Here is a 15,404-nt window from a genome sequence, read left to right on the forward strand (position 1 = left end):
GAATCTCTATTCCCGCCTTGTGTTGGTCCTTTTCAGGCCTTTTTCCAGACCTAGAAGCATAAACTGGAGGATAGCTGCTTTATATGATGATAGATCCCTTATTCTTGACTCTAATCCATCTATTGCCTATTGGTTTTGACATAATTATGTGTCCTTTCATCATCCTACCTATAGTAGAGGGTGGATCCTGTAGTCCTGACTTTATATTATGGTTTGTGTATGTACTCTGACAGAGCTAAGTGTTATTTCATCCTTTTCGGGCCTACAAGGCCCAGAACTAGAGAGACTCCATTTTGCTTTCTGTCCCTGCAGACTGAGATGCTTGCAGGGTAAAGGTGATGTTTTAGTTATGAGGTGTTGTTCGCTAGGGGAAAACCAGCCGAGACTGGATCTTATCGAAGAAATGTGTTTGTCTCTTGGGCCTAGACGTAACATGCGGATTGTCACTGCAGGCTGCGCAGGAGGCCTCGGAGCTGGCACAGGAATTTGGTGGGAGGCAGCCTTCTGCTGGAACTTTCCATGAGGAGAAAGCATTCCATATTAGTGAAGTGCAAAAGAGGAGGAGTGTCAGTTTGTCAGTGAGTCAGTTGGAGGGAAGAAGTCAGACAGTCGATCCTTGGAACAGAGAGAAGTCAGTCAGTCAGTGAGTTGGAACCAGAGAGAGAAGTCAGAAGCAGTTGTGAGCAGATGGTGTTTTGAACAGAGAGAAGTGAGGTGATGTTTGGAACTGAAGTAAGCAGTCAGAAGCAGTTACTTATCAGAAGGAGTTGTGATCAGCTGGAGTCTGAAGTGATGCCTTTTGGAAGAGACTGAAGTTATATCGTGGATTAGTCTGTGGGAGCAGCTGGAGTGAATTGGACATTGGAGCTGAGATAATCAGACAGAGTGAAGAAGCTAGTATTGCTAATCCTTTTTCTTTCAGCGGTGTGCAGTATAATCCATTCCCTCTTTAGCTATTTACAGTCCCTGTTAGTTACATGTGGATATGTTATAGTAATAAAGCTTTACAGAGACCCCGCAGATCTGTGTATGTGTCTATTCCCCTTTTACTTTTTAGGCTATGTGTTATAGTACAGTATTATATTGTTATTGTTATTGTAGTAAATAAAGGAACCTCAGTTCTTAGTGAACCAGTGTGTACCTCTTGTTTTTATACAGTAACGGTAACCTTGTCTTCTAGTCAGGTACTATTATGTGAACAGATGCTACCCCTGATCAGGTAAATGGTAACTGAATAATGAGGGAGGGAGGAGCCCTTGAAATAGAGAATAAGTTGTACACCGTGTAATTCGGCCATTCCATAATATTGTAGTATTGTACCCTTAGTGGATAGTGAGAGAAACTTCCCAACAGAGAGAGAGAGAGAGCTGAAGGTATTCATAGGAAAGTGATCGTCGTGGTATGGCGGCGTTAATGAGAACACCAGGGGGGACACTGGTGTGGATACCCACAAGATTGTGGCTTGTGTATGTATGAAATAGTGAGAGCACCAGGGGGGACACTGGTGTGGATACCCACAAGATTGTGGCTTGTGTATGTATGAAATAGTGAGAGCACCAGGGGGGACACTGGTGTGGATACCCACAAGATTGTGGCTTGTGAGAGCACTGGTTGCAGTCAGTGTGTAATGGTAAGTAATCAGAACTGCCCCAGGGTAGATTAGTCTGGGCCCATGTGGTCGCGAGACTATATTGTATGAGTGTGGTATAGGGCATGGACGTCCTTAGTAATCAGTGAGTATTCCTAGTAATCCCCATAGATTTAGTGGTGTTTTTGATGATATGAGCTTGTATATTGCTAGTTCTTCATCCTCAGGTATGTCCCAGGTGCCTGGATAGATGGGTCCTGAGGAGGGAGGTGGTTACGTTTCGGCTGGGTTGGTGGTGTCTTGGTGAACTGATCCTATCTGGTCCGAAAATCCGGTCGTTACATTTGGCGTAGTCGGCAGCTTCGCACAAGCTGCGTGGGAGGGAGCCCTTGACATGTATTTGGACTTAAAACCCTTTACAATTTGACATCTGGAAACAGTCTGTGAATTGCATGGTGAGGTGTAGTACCTGACCTATGGGCTTGAACAGTTGGAGTGTAAGGAGATTGCAGTACATCATGGCATTTGACTTATGCAGTGTGGAAGAAATGCTTTTCATCTTGGTGTTTGAACTGACAGGCTTGAAGGGTAACAGTACATGAGGGAGCCAATTACATCTTGGTGTTGATGCAGTTGTACATATGTGTGTGAAAAATGCTTGTAAATTGGCCATTAAATGGCTTGCTGCATTTGCTTATGCTGTGAAATGTGAAATGTATTCAGTGCAATATGACTTGTTGAGCTCCTTGTAAATAGCTCCTTGTAAATATGGCTTGTGAATAGCGTCTTGCGAATATGGCTTGTACATAGCATGTTATCATTACGTTAGGCAGGAGAGAGCTGGATCTCTTTCAAGTGCTTGGACAAAATGTTTTGAAGAAGTGCGCACATGTTATATGAAAACGTGGAGAGATAAGTTCTTGAATTTCCCATGTATCTGCAGACATTGGGGAATGATTGTGTTTCAGCTGCCAAAGGGTTAATATCTTAGATTGAGACGGCAGTATTTATTTCAACATGCTGTTTAACATGCATGATTACGTGAGCTGACACTAAAAGTTAGTGACTGTTTGGATTAATGATTGTTTGATTTGACTTTTTAATTAGTTGCAGGGTTCACCTATGTGCTTTGACAGCTAGCTGACAGAAGGGTAACATCTTGCACGAAGAAAAAAGCAGTGTTCATTTAACATACTTTTTGAAATGCGTCCACGAGTTTGTGTGGGTTTGCCTTTGAACACATGATTTAATGTGTCTGACTCGGAGGTCGGAAAGTTATAAATCAACCAGTCGGATTGAGAAAAGGGTTTTCAGCTCAGCGTGGATGGTGCAGACAGATACACAAACCAGCATTTTAGAATTAGTGCTTACCGGTTGAAAAATAACACAGACCCATCATAGAATGTGCTTTAATCAGTGAAATGCAACCGTGTGCTTTTAAAAGAAAATGCTCTGTAGTGTATTTTGCACATCTAGAAAATATAGGTGATTATTTCCCTAAAGCAAGCTGCCCCTTTTGTTTAAAGTTCAAATGCAAATGATTCTGTATTTTGCGCTGATATGCAGCAGACCAGCGTGAAAGTGAACCCACTCAGTTAAAAAAAAAGGCTATCTGCAAAAAATAAATCTGACCCTTTTAATAAGTAGAATAGAAAGGCTTGCGCACCAAATTATGAATTCTTGATTACATGTATAACTTTTTTTCCCCTTGTTTAAATTGATGGTGCTTCACATGTTATTTTAAGAAATGTGTTGTGATTTCCTATGTTGCTGCATGAAATGTTATTCTAATCGTTTTCCTTTTCAGCACGTAGCAGTACATTATGATATATAGTTTGTCTTAGATTCTACAGAAATATTTTGCTTCTTATTTGAGAATGCCAGCATGTGTCTAGGTTACAAAAAAAATGTCTTTATTAATTCCTGTTTTTAGGATGCTTTTTACCATGTCTAAATCTGCTTAAATTAGTTAGAAATAATGGTGCAGTGTTTGAAGCCTAGGAACGAGTATGTTTTGAGTTAGAAGGAATTTGTTTTTGACCTTGAATTATATGATAGCTCAGCCAGGCTCTCAGACTTGTCCTTGCCTGTTTTGTTTTTTTTTGGCAAATATTCAGCAGTTCTCAGCTCTCAGAGTTTTGAAAGGGTGAAGCCCCCCTGTGGGTGACATCACGATAAGGGGAAGGCAGTGTAGAAAAAACTTGGCAGGAGCGAATGAGATCAGCATTTGGCAGTGATTCAATATTACATCGCAAGGTAGCCCGGCTCCTGCTTATTATGGTTGGAGCTGATTCAAAACTCTGAGCGCGGACATCTTTCTGGAGGGAGGGGCTGTTTCTCAAAGGAGTGTGGAGTAGCTAGGCCCCAGCCCTTCTGGCTGTGTATGACAAAATTAGATTTTGCCCAAGCAAATTTAAAGAATATGGTATAGGTAGAATGTTTAAATCATTCCTTGGATTTAGAAGAGTTCTTTTCAGGAATTAGGAGGTTTCTTACAGAAATAAAAAGCACTTGGGGTGCTTTTTGAATGGAAAATGTGTTTTTGCAAGATTGATGATGCGTGTTTCTCGTTTCAGATGGCTATCTTCTTGTGGGGGCCCCATATGAGTGTGGATTTTCTTATTTTGGAGTGATGTGTTTTGTTATTTTCGGATGAGTGCCCCTTCCCCCAAAAACCCCCGAGCCTGGACCCAGACCAGAAGCGGACGTACCAGGATGACCAGATTGGAGGATGTGCTTCCTTGGCACAGGATACAGATGAAGATGGAGGATCATGGCCTATACGAATGAACTGTTTTCCTAAGGAGAAACCAACTACAGAAGAGAACTTTTTATAGTGACTGAACTTTTCAATTTATATTACAATTTGCAGTTGGCTGCCTCAGCAGTCAGGTTAAAATTCTGGATTTCCTAAAAAAAAATTCTTGACAAAGCCAATAGTTCTATTTTGAAAAAAAAATATTAATTGAATTTTTGCAAGTGGTGATCTAAAAGAACCCATTTTTATTTGGTTATAATGATGTTCCTTTACCAACGGAGTTTGAAATGTAATTCCTTGGCCTGCATTCTTCAGTCTTGCATTTTTCCCCATGTTTCTATTTCAGATGGACATTATGCCACTTTTTGCAGTTACCATAAACAGGCCCCAATCCAATTGAAAAAAAAATATTTTCTCAGTCCTGTTCATAGTTTTGATTTTCCAGTTTAAAAGATACAGTGCCATATTTAATAATTTGATCTTTGGTTCAATGACTCCTTTTACTATATGCAAATAATGTTATTTGAATGTCATAGGGTGATTAGTGAGCTGCTTTAATAATCTGATGCCCTGTGATACATGATATTTTAATTTTAGTATGCTACGCTGTTTCATTATTGATACAGATTGACTTTACACTTGTTTATCTTTCACCTATTTCATAGTTTTCCTGTTTTCTCTAAAACAGTTTTGCTAATGCAGGGAAGGCAGTGTTTTAAATGATGGTGCACACATGTGTTCCACAGATTGATACAGAGGGATTAGGTGCAAACTGTTTCCTGAGTTAGATGACTTGTGACCTTTACCTATTGCCTTTGGCATGGTCTATTATTACTCAATTTCCAAAGTTTAAGTTTATGATCTTTTAGAAGAATATATACACCACACTTAGATAACTTTCTTTGATTTATTGCTTGATATGCATAGTGCTACACCAGCTTTTTTGTAGAGATGGGGTTGTCCTTGTTTTACTATTACTACACTTTCACTTTGATCCATCAACTCTTATTTAGAACAGTGGGATTAGTTCCAAGGGTGGTCACCTTAGACTTTAAGTTGTCCTGGGAGGTGTGTCTTTTAGTCAGGTTATGTCCTACATCTATTAGTAATAGTTGCCCAGACTTTGAGGACCCTTTGTCATGTTTATTTGTCAGATTTTACCAAATCCTTTCTTAAATTGACCGAAGTAGGTAGGCCTCATTTAGGCCCTTTGTTGTTTTCATCTCACAAACATGTCCCTACATCAATAGATTTCATAACTTATCACTAGAAGTTGAGGCACATTTAGTTCAAGGGTGCTTTGGTTAGTTTCTGTTGTTATCAGATCAATCTTAGTTACATTTCAACATTCAGGTCAAGGGTGCTTTGATTTGTTTTCAATTGGTTGTCAGATTTACATTCCCTACATCAAGTTTTAGGTGGTATTTCCTTACTTGTTATTCATTTTATGGAGTTTTTTGGTTTTTGGTTTTGTTGATAGATTATGTTGATGTTTGTTTATTTGTTTGTTGTTGTTTACGGATGTTAGCAAGTTAAATTCAAGGGTGGAGTATAGTGACCGTATTCTTGGCTCTGTTTCTGAGTGATGGTGACTTTAAGCTTGCTACCATCCTGAATCTCTATTCTTGCCTTGTGTTGGTCCTTTTCAGGCCTTTTTCCAGACCTAGAAGCATAAACTGGAGGATCGCTGCTTTATATGATGATAGATCCCTTATACTTGACTCTAATACATCTATTGCCTATTGGCTTTGACATACTTATGTGTCCTTTCATCATCCTACCTATAGTAGAGGGTGGATCCTGTAGTCCTGACTTTATATTATGGTTTGTGTATGTACTCTGACAGAGCTAAGTGTTATTTCATCCTTTTCGGGCCTACAAGGCCCAGAACTAGAGAGACTCCATTTTGTTTTCTGTCCCTGCAGACTGAGATGCTTGCAGGGTAAAGGTGATGTTTTAGTTATGAGGTGTTGTTCGCTAGGGGAAAACAGCTGAGACTGGATCTTATCGAAGAAATGTGTTTGTCTCTTGGGCCTAGACGTAACATGCAGATGATCACTGCAGGCTGCGCAGGAGGCCTCGGAGCTGGCACAGGAATTCGGTGGGAGGAAGCCCTCTGCTGGAACTTTCCATGAGGAGAAAGCATTCCATATTAGTGAAGTGCAGAAGAGGAGGAGTGTCAGTTTGTCAGTGAGTCAGTTGGAGCCGGGGAGAGAAGAAGTCAGACAGTCGATGCTTGGAACAGAGAGAAGTCAGTCAGTCAGTGAGTTGGAACCAGAGAGAGAAGTCAGAAGCAGTTGTGAGCAGATGGTGTTAGGAACAGAGAGAAGTGAGATGATGTTTGGAACTGAAGGAAGCAGTCAGAAGCAGTTACTTATCAGAAGGAGTTGTGATCAGCTGGAGTCTGAAGTGATGCCTTTTGGAAGAGACTGAAGTTATATCGTGGATTAGTCTGTGGGAGCAGCTGGAGTGAATTGGACATTGGAGCTGAGATAATCAGACAGAGTGAAGAAGCTAGTGGAGTGAACGGTTATCAGAGCGGCAGAAACTATTAGACTGAAGCTGGAAGGTGAAGAGAGTTCGTGGGGGAGAGGAATCCAGTGCAGAGTGATCAGCACAGATGCATGTCCAAGAGTGCAGGGGAGAATCTGAGACGAGCTAAGGCACAGACGAGAGAGGAACCCAGATGACAGCTAGAGCAAGACTTCATACTAATCAGGTGATATCTGTCCTGTTATATTAGTTTGCTTTACATTTAAACATTAACCTTGTCCTTACTGTATTGCTAATCCTTTTTTTTCAGCGGTGTGCAGTATAATCCATTCCCTCTTTAGCTATTTACAGTCCCTGTTAGTTACATGTGGATGTGTTATAGTAATAAAGCTTTACAGAGACCCCGCAGATCTGTGTATGTGTCTATTCCCCTTTTACTTTTTAGGCTATGTGTTATAGTGCAGTATTATATTGTTATTGTTATTGTAGTAAATAAAGGAACCCCAGTTCTTAGTGAACCAGTGTGTACCTCTTGTTTTTATACAGTAACGGTAACCTTGTCTTCTAGTCAGGTACTATTATGTGAACAGATGCTACCCCTGATCAGGTAAATGGTAACTGAATAATGAGGGAGAGAGGAGCCCTTGAAATAGAGAATAAGTTGTACACCGTGTAATTCGGCCATTCCATAATATTGTAGTATTGTACCCTTAGTGGATAGTGAGAGAAACTTCCCAACAGAGAGAGAGAGAGAGCTGAAGGTATTCATAGGAAAGTGATTGTCGTGGTAATGCGGCGTTAATGAGAACACCAGGGGGGACACTTGTGTGGATACCCACAAAATTGTGGCTTGTGTATGTATGAAATAGTGAGAGCACCAGGGGGGACACTGGTGTGGATACCCACAAGATTGTGGCTTGTGTATGTATGAAATAGTGAGAGCACCAGGGGGGACACTGGTGTGGATACCCACAAGATTGTGGCTTGTGAGAGCACTGGTTGCAGTCAGTGTGTAATGGTAAGTAATCAGAACTGCCCCAGGGTAGTTTAGTCTAGGCCCATGTGGTCGCGAGACTATTTTGTATGAGTGTGGTATGGGGCATGGACGTCCTTAGTAATCAGTGAGTATTCCTAGTAATCCCCATAGATTTAGTGGTGTTTTTGATGATATGAGCTTGAATATTGCTAGTTCCCCATCCTCAGGTAGGTACCCAGGTGCCTGGATAGATGGGTCCTGAGGAGGGAGGTGGTTACGTTTCGGCTGGGTTGGTGGTGTCTTGGTGAACTGATCCTATCTGGTCCGAAAATCCAGTCGTTACAATAGGTCATCCACAGGGAGGAGGGGGAATTTTGTTACAGTCACCAAAGGGCTAAAGTGCCATATCCAGGACTATGCTTTGTTTGATACATGGTGAACAAAAGCAGTTTTAAAGTGCTGCTAGACCTTTTATAGTAAAAAGTATCTGTGTTATTCTAGAATATATTTGTTTTCTTTGAGAAAAAACAGTAAAAGAGGTCATTCATATTCCTGTAATTGTTCTGAAAATGTTACCTGCCTGTTAATATTGCAATTGCCTGAAGAGTTTACAGTGAGCATGTGGGCAGTAGACAGAACTCTTTATACTAATCCTGTAGTACTACAAGACGTTAGAGAAAAGAGCAAGTGGTATTTTGATACCTCTTCCCCTGTAATGGTGTGGGAATCCTTTAAGGCATGCATGCATGGAATCCTCCATAAAATTAGCTTCCTCAACGCAAGGCTAGTCAGAGAAAAGGAAAAAGGAGATGGCTCAATTGGAGAAGCTGATACTAGAGACCAACTCCTTGGTGGAAGAGCAAAGTGAGCAAAGGAAACTAATTAAGAAACAAGAGGCCTTTAAAGAGTTAATAGGGGTAAGGCAAGAGCAATGTAGGAGGTATCTCAATTAGCATTATATAAGTATTGGAAAACACGTGGTCATTTGTTATCGTGTACAGCAAGAGTGGAGAGGGCGTAGAACCATATAGGCAAGCTAACAATTGATGAAGATCATAAGATGTTGAACGACCCGGGAGAAATTGAGGCAGGCATTCTGAAAATATTTAAACTGCTATATATAAATAAACACACTCGTCCTGTCTGCTTCAAAGGAATGGCTAAGAGACAAACATTCTGGAATGGGAAGACAGGGAGTTCTTAATAAGGGAAATAAGTGCTGGATAAATGCTTGAGCTGCTTAATAAATCAAGTAATAGGAAATCATCTTGCCCTGATGCACTGACAGCTGAACTTTATAAATCTTTGAAAGAAGTAATAATTCCAGTATGGCTAGAATTGTTTAACTTAATACACAAGAATAAAGTATAGATACTCCCAGCTGGATTGGGGCAATGATTACTTTGATGCTATAACCCCAAAAAGACCCAAAATGTTCAGAATCTTACCATCCAATATAATTACTTCATTATCATTATAAAATCTATTTGGGGATAATTGTAAGAAGATTAGCAAAGGTAGTTGGAAAAGTTATCCATCTAGACGAGAAATGTTTTCTTCCAGGCAGGCAAAAGCAGGATCTCACAAATGTATTAGTATCTACCATTGATCTTGCAGTTGGAAGAGCGGAGCCCTCAGCAACATTTACAATTGATGCAACAAAAGCCTTCAACAGAGTATGTTGGTCGTACCTATGGGATGTTTTGGAGTCATTTAGACTGCTTTACCCTTTGCAGAAGGGATTAAAAGGTTGTATAGGGAATTGTCATCTAGGATCCTGGTTAAAAGGAATTAAACTGGCAAATTTAAAATTTCTAGAGGGACATGGCAGGGATGTCTACTTTTGCCAGTCCTTTTTGGTCTATGTATTGAACCATTGACACAAGCTTTTAGGAAGTATAAAGGGAGAATACCATTCCAGTCCAAAAACCTTGAAAATAAAGTATCTTTATTTTCATACAACATTTTCCTATATACCAGGGTCCACGAATTAGCTGTCCTCTGGATGGAGGAGATCATGGAAGAATTTACGGGCATATTACCAAGGCAGCGCTATAAAATTATTGCTGCTTTTGCAGTCGTTTTCGTATGAAAAGTGGTGATAATTTTATCGCCTTATCATCAAAGACATGCTATCGCGTGTTTTGCTGATCTAGCCCCCTTACAACAACGCCCAACTTTGCATCTCTAATGAGATGGAAAGTGGGCGTTCCATGCCAAAATAACTGGAAAAATGTCGCTTACCGACATTTCTTCAATTATCAAGCTGCATGCAAACAAGCAGAGCGTTAAGAAAAGTAGCGCTAACCACAGTTAACGCTACTTTCCTAACGCCTGCTTGTAACCTGACTTAGCCATGTAATCCAATGGGAGGTGGATTACATCGCTAAGATCACCATGCCCTATCAGCAAAGTTTCGCTGGTTGTCGTGTGATTATCGCTGGATTTCCAGTGATAATCACACTGTTTTCCATCTAACGCATAGATTCCTATCACTTGGGAGATAAGCGTTGCTGATAGCATGCTATATCCGCGATAGAATCCAGCTTTAGCCTGCGATAATTATCCTTGTGCTAAAAGTGCTGAGTGATAATTATCGCAGGACCTTGCAAATATGCCCCATGTGACTTTTCAGGGTATGCTATATATGTCTCTAAAACTGAGGTTATAAGTTGGAATCTGCCAAATTACAGAGGCAAAAAGCAACCCCTCATCAGAAACTTAGGTATTACAGTTACAAATAAACTTGAAGGTCTACCAGACATCAACCTTAAAAGGATGTATGACGTTACAACGCATACTTTTACAATGCCTACCTTTACAACGCAATTTTTACACCGCAACATCCATTACAACGCATACCATTACAACGCATGCCATTACAACGAATTCTTTAAAACTACCTTTACAACGCATTCCACTTCAACGCATACTACATTTACAACGCATATCATTACAACGCATAACATTACATTGCATCTAAGGTAAGTATTGGATAGTGTAGGGGTAAAAATTACTATTCTAACTCCAGGAGGTGCAACAGTAGAGTAAGTGTTGGATAGTGTAGGGGTTAAAATTACTATTCTAACTCCAGGGGGTGCAACAGTAGGGTAAGTGTTGGATAGTGTAGGGGTAAAAATCACTATTCTAACTCCAGGGGGTGTGCAACAGTAGAGTAAGTGTTGGATAGTGTAAGGGTACTATGTGTTGTAATGCTATGTGTTGTAATGGTATGCATTGTAATGACTGCGTTGTAATGATATGTGTTGTAGTGGTGTGCGTTGTAGTGCCATGCGTTGTAATGGTTGTGTTGTAAATGCATGCGTTGTAATGGATGTTGCGTTGTAAAAGTTTCGTTGTAATGGTAGTGCGGTGTAAAAGTTGTGTTGTAAAGGTTGTTTCCCACCTTAAAAGGGTGATGAGAGACATAAAAGATGTACTTAATAGATGGAGGGATCTTTCATTGACAATACATGGGAGTACTAGTTTGATTAAAATGATGATCCTTCCAAAGTTCACTTATTTGTTTGATAACATGCCCATATCTTTTTTGAAAGCTATAATTGAAAAGTTTTAGACTATACTTGGTAGTTTCATATGGGTAAATAAGGAAAACAGGCTTAGTTGGAAGAAACTCAGAAGAAAGTTTGAGAAAGGTGGCTGGCTTTCCCAGATGTGTGGATGTATCTTTATGCACTCCATTTTAGAAACTGCAGAATGAACCCGGAAGATACTTGTCGAGGAAGAGTGGTTTCATTCGTTTTGGGCACTATGAATCCAAATTCTTTTCTGTTCAGAGACCCAAGATATTAAAAAAAATCTGACTTAAATTTCTCCGAACAGCTTTAGAACTTTCGTATAATATGAGGGAAATCTTGGTGATCGACTATTATGCAACATACACACCTATCTGGGATTCCTCTGGTACACCAGTTTTTTTTAAGGTAACTTAGCCTCCCTTTAAGAGAGTAGGACCTAGTATATTGGGGTCAGCTGCATAATCAATCAAATAAAGTAATGGGAGGAACTGGCTGAGGTCACAAAAGAATCTATTTCTACTTACATGTTTCTTCAATTAACTTTGTGTTGGCACTCAGAAAGTAAAGGTTAAACGGGTAACAAATGGGAGTTTGAGGAGAAAATTGAAGATCCAGGCCCAATAATGAAAGAAGTATCGATATTTTATTGGGAGGTAATAAACACAGATGAAAAAAAAGGTGAAGACCCTGTTCCAATCTTGAGAAGGATACTTGCCAGCACTAGGGCAACCAGATTTTTCGCAAGTATCTTTAAATCTTCTTTATTCCATTGTCAGACACACTACCTTAAGAAGAAGAATTTTACACCCTTCACAGAATTTATATGACCTCAATAAAAATGAGTAAATACGCGAAACACCCACTTTCAAGTTGTAAAAGATGTGGTAAGATAAATGCCCAATGGTGGATCATTTTGGGGAAGAAGTAAGTAGAGTGTTGTCTCAAATTCTGGGCCTGATGATCAAGGTAAGCTTTTACCTTATTTTCTTTGGAACTGATCTGGAAATTATTGCAACTCTTTCTCAGCATAAATGAACACTTCTTTTTCTGCTAATTCTGTTGGAAAGGAGGGAAATATGTAAGAAATGGAAACACACACATTCCTTCTTTCAGGCAAGAAATGGCTCAAGTCATTGGATAAATAATACAAGCTGGAGATGGGCCCCAGTACTCCCATAAGAACTCAAGAAAAGTGTTGATCATATTTATCATGACAAAATATTTTTATATATATATATATATATATATATATATATATATATATATATATATATATATATATATATATATATATATATATATATATATATATATATATATATATATATATATACTAGCAGCCCGCCCCAGCGTTGCCTGGGGCAGCATTTCCGGAATGCGGCAGCATTTTCCGGGGCAGAAGGGGGCTGGGGGCAACATTTGAGACTTGGGCGCATTCCCGCCCCAGCCCCCGCCCGCCACGACATTGCCCAGATCGTCCCCAGCCCACCTCCCGCCTCCCCTTTGCCTTTGCCTTACCTGAGCCGCCGCTCTTCCCCGCGCTCCGGACTTCACCGCCACTCCTCGCTGCTTTTCCCCGCTCCTCCCCGCCTGTCGTCATCATGCACATTGCGGATATCGCTAGGTCGCGGCCAGCGCTACGTCGCGTCCGGCGCTACTTTTAGGGGACTACTTGGTTTTTAAGTTTAATTTTTTAATTTACGTTTTTATTTTATTTTATGCCGCCTATGTCCATCTACACACCCTGAGGATTACAACAATGTATTTGGTGTATGGATTGGCGCTGTGGTTCCCGAGTTTACCTTGCCAAAAGTTTCTGTTCTCTCTTTATAATAGTAGTATATATATATATATATATATATATATATATATATATATATATATTCACTGAACAAAACAGAAGGTTACAGGGACGTTATAGTTAGGGTTAGATTTCACTTGTACAAAACTAGTGAAATTCTGAAGTTAAAGACCTGAGCTAACTATAACTCACGCCCTTGCAATGCACTACTTATGAACTCACATATTACATCACTCAAGACATGGTAAGTGACATCGCTGATGACATTACTCTTAACATCTCAAATGAGATCACTGATGATATCACTGATGACATCATCCACACAACCACTCACATAGCTATTCAAACCCCCATACAACCTCTTATATGCCCACTCATAAAACTGTACAACAATTTACATACCCATTCATAGACCTATATCAGTACTCAAATACCCACTCATTCCTCCATAGAGCTACTCACAAACTCACTCACTCAATAATACACCTACTCACACAACCATTCACTCACCCATACAGCCACTCATACAAACAGTTACTCACCCATAAAGCCAGCCACATTCCCACACACTCACCCATACATCTAATCACACACCCACTAATTTACCTACAAAGTCACATTAAAAATCACTCCTCCAATCAACCTCTCAACACAGCCTCTCACTCACCCATGGAAGCCCTCTTATACTCACTCATATATCCACTTAGATACCCATTGACACATCAGTGTACTCACCCATACAGCCATTCACACAGACACTCACTCACACACAGTCACTCACACAAAAAGTCACTTAACAAAACACCTACGCAAACTGCCACTCACTTACACACCCAGTGATTTACTCATACAGCCATTCAGACATCCACTTACTCACCCACACAGTCTCTACACACCCACTTCCCACTGATAGAGCCACATACACCATCACTCACCCACCCATATATCCATCAACATACCCACTCACTCAACAATACACCCACTCACCCATACAGCCACTTACACACCCAGTCACTTACTCATACAGCCATTCAGTCATCTATTCACTCACCCATACAATCACTATGCACCCACTTATAGAACCACGTACACTGTCACTAACCACTCATACATCCTCTGACACACACACTCACTCATCAATGCAGCCACTCAAGCAGCATCTCACTCACCCACATAGCTATTTACACAACCACTTATACACCAATACAGCCACGCACACAACCAAATGCACAAGGATACAAACAGTCCCACAGCCAGCCACATGGTATATATTAAAAATAGTATCACACATTAGTAGTATACCTAGTACACTCATTTTTGGAATATTTTACTATATATATATATTTAACAGTCATAATCTCCTACAAAATACTGACACAAACTGGCTGAAGTAATCAGTAATTTCATTTGAGATGTCATCAGTGATGTCAATGGCCATGACAAAATGATGAAATATGTGAGGTCATAAGAAGTGCATTGCACGGACGTACGTTATAGTTAGCTCAGGTAACTATAGGTGCTGAATGTCACAAGTTTTGTACGAGTAAAATCTGACCCTAACTATAACGTCTCTTTAAGCTTTGGCTTTTTCAGTGAATTTCTAAGGTTATTTTTAACTCTAGTTGCTAACTATAATGTCCTTGTAAGCTTTGTTTTTTTCAGTGACTTTCTAAGGTTTTTTAAAAAGGTAATTCCTAACTATAACATCCCTGTAACCTTTGTTTTTTTCAGTCACTTTCTATTGTTTTTTAACAAGTAATTGCATTTTCAGAGTGGAACAGAAAGGAGGCTGGGCTTCTGACCAGCTCTCAGGAATCCTGCTGTGTAGGACTTACAGGAGGTAACCGGAGGACTTCTTGGCCCTCAAGGTCCCTCTTGAGTAAACTGGACTTCATCTCCCAACCAGTAGTGCACCAAAAACAGAGGTTGCAGAGTGGTGGAAAAAGGGGAGTGTACTCCGAAAAACTCTTAGCTTTTCCACTGTGTAGCACTTACTGGAAGTAACAGGAGGGGTAGTTGGCTTCAAGGAAGGAGGCCACGCCCCTTTTTTCACTACTATGCAAAGGCACCTCCTGGTATAATACTAGTAGGCGGATAACATTCCCTTTGCTCCAGAGTGCCCTTGAGGGCCAACTACCATGCCTGTGAACTCCAGTAAACCCCACACAATATGTTTCCTGAGAGGTGTTTGGTGGTTAAGCCCCCTTTCTCCACCACTCGGCAAATGCTCCTCCTGGTGCACAATTAGT

The sequence above is a fragment of the Lissotriton vulgaris genome, chromosome 5 (genome assembly GCF_964263255.1).
Source record: "Lissotriton vulgaris chromosome 5, aLisVul1.2, whole genome shotgun sequence".
Taxonomy (NCBI): Eukaryota; Metazoa; Chordata; class Amphibia; order Caudata; family Salamandridae; genus Lissotriton; species Lissotriton vulgaris.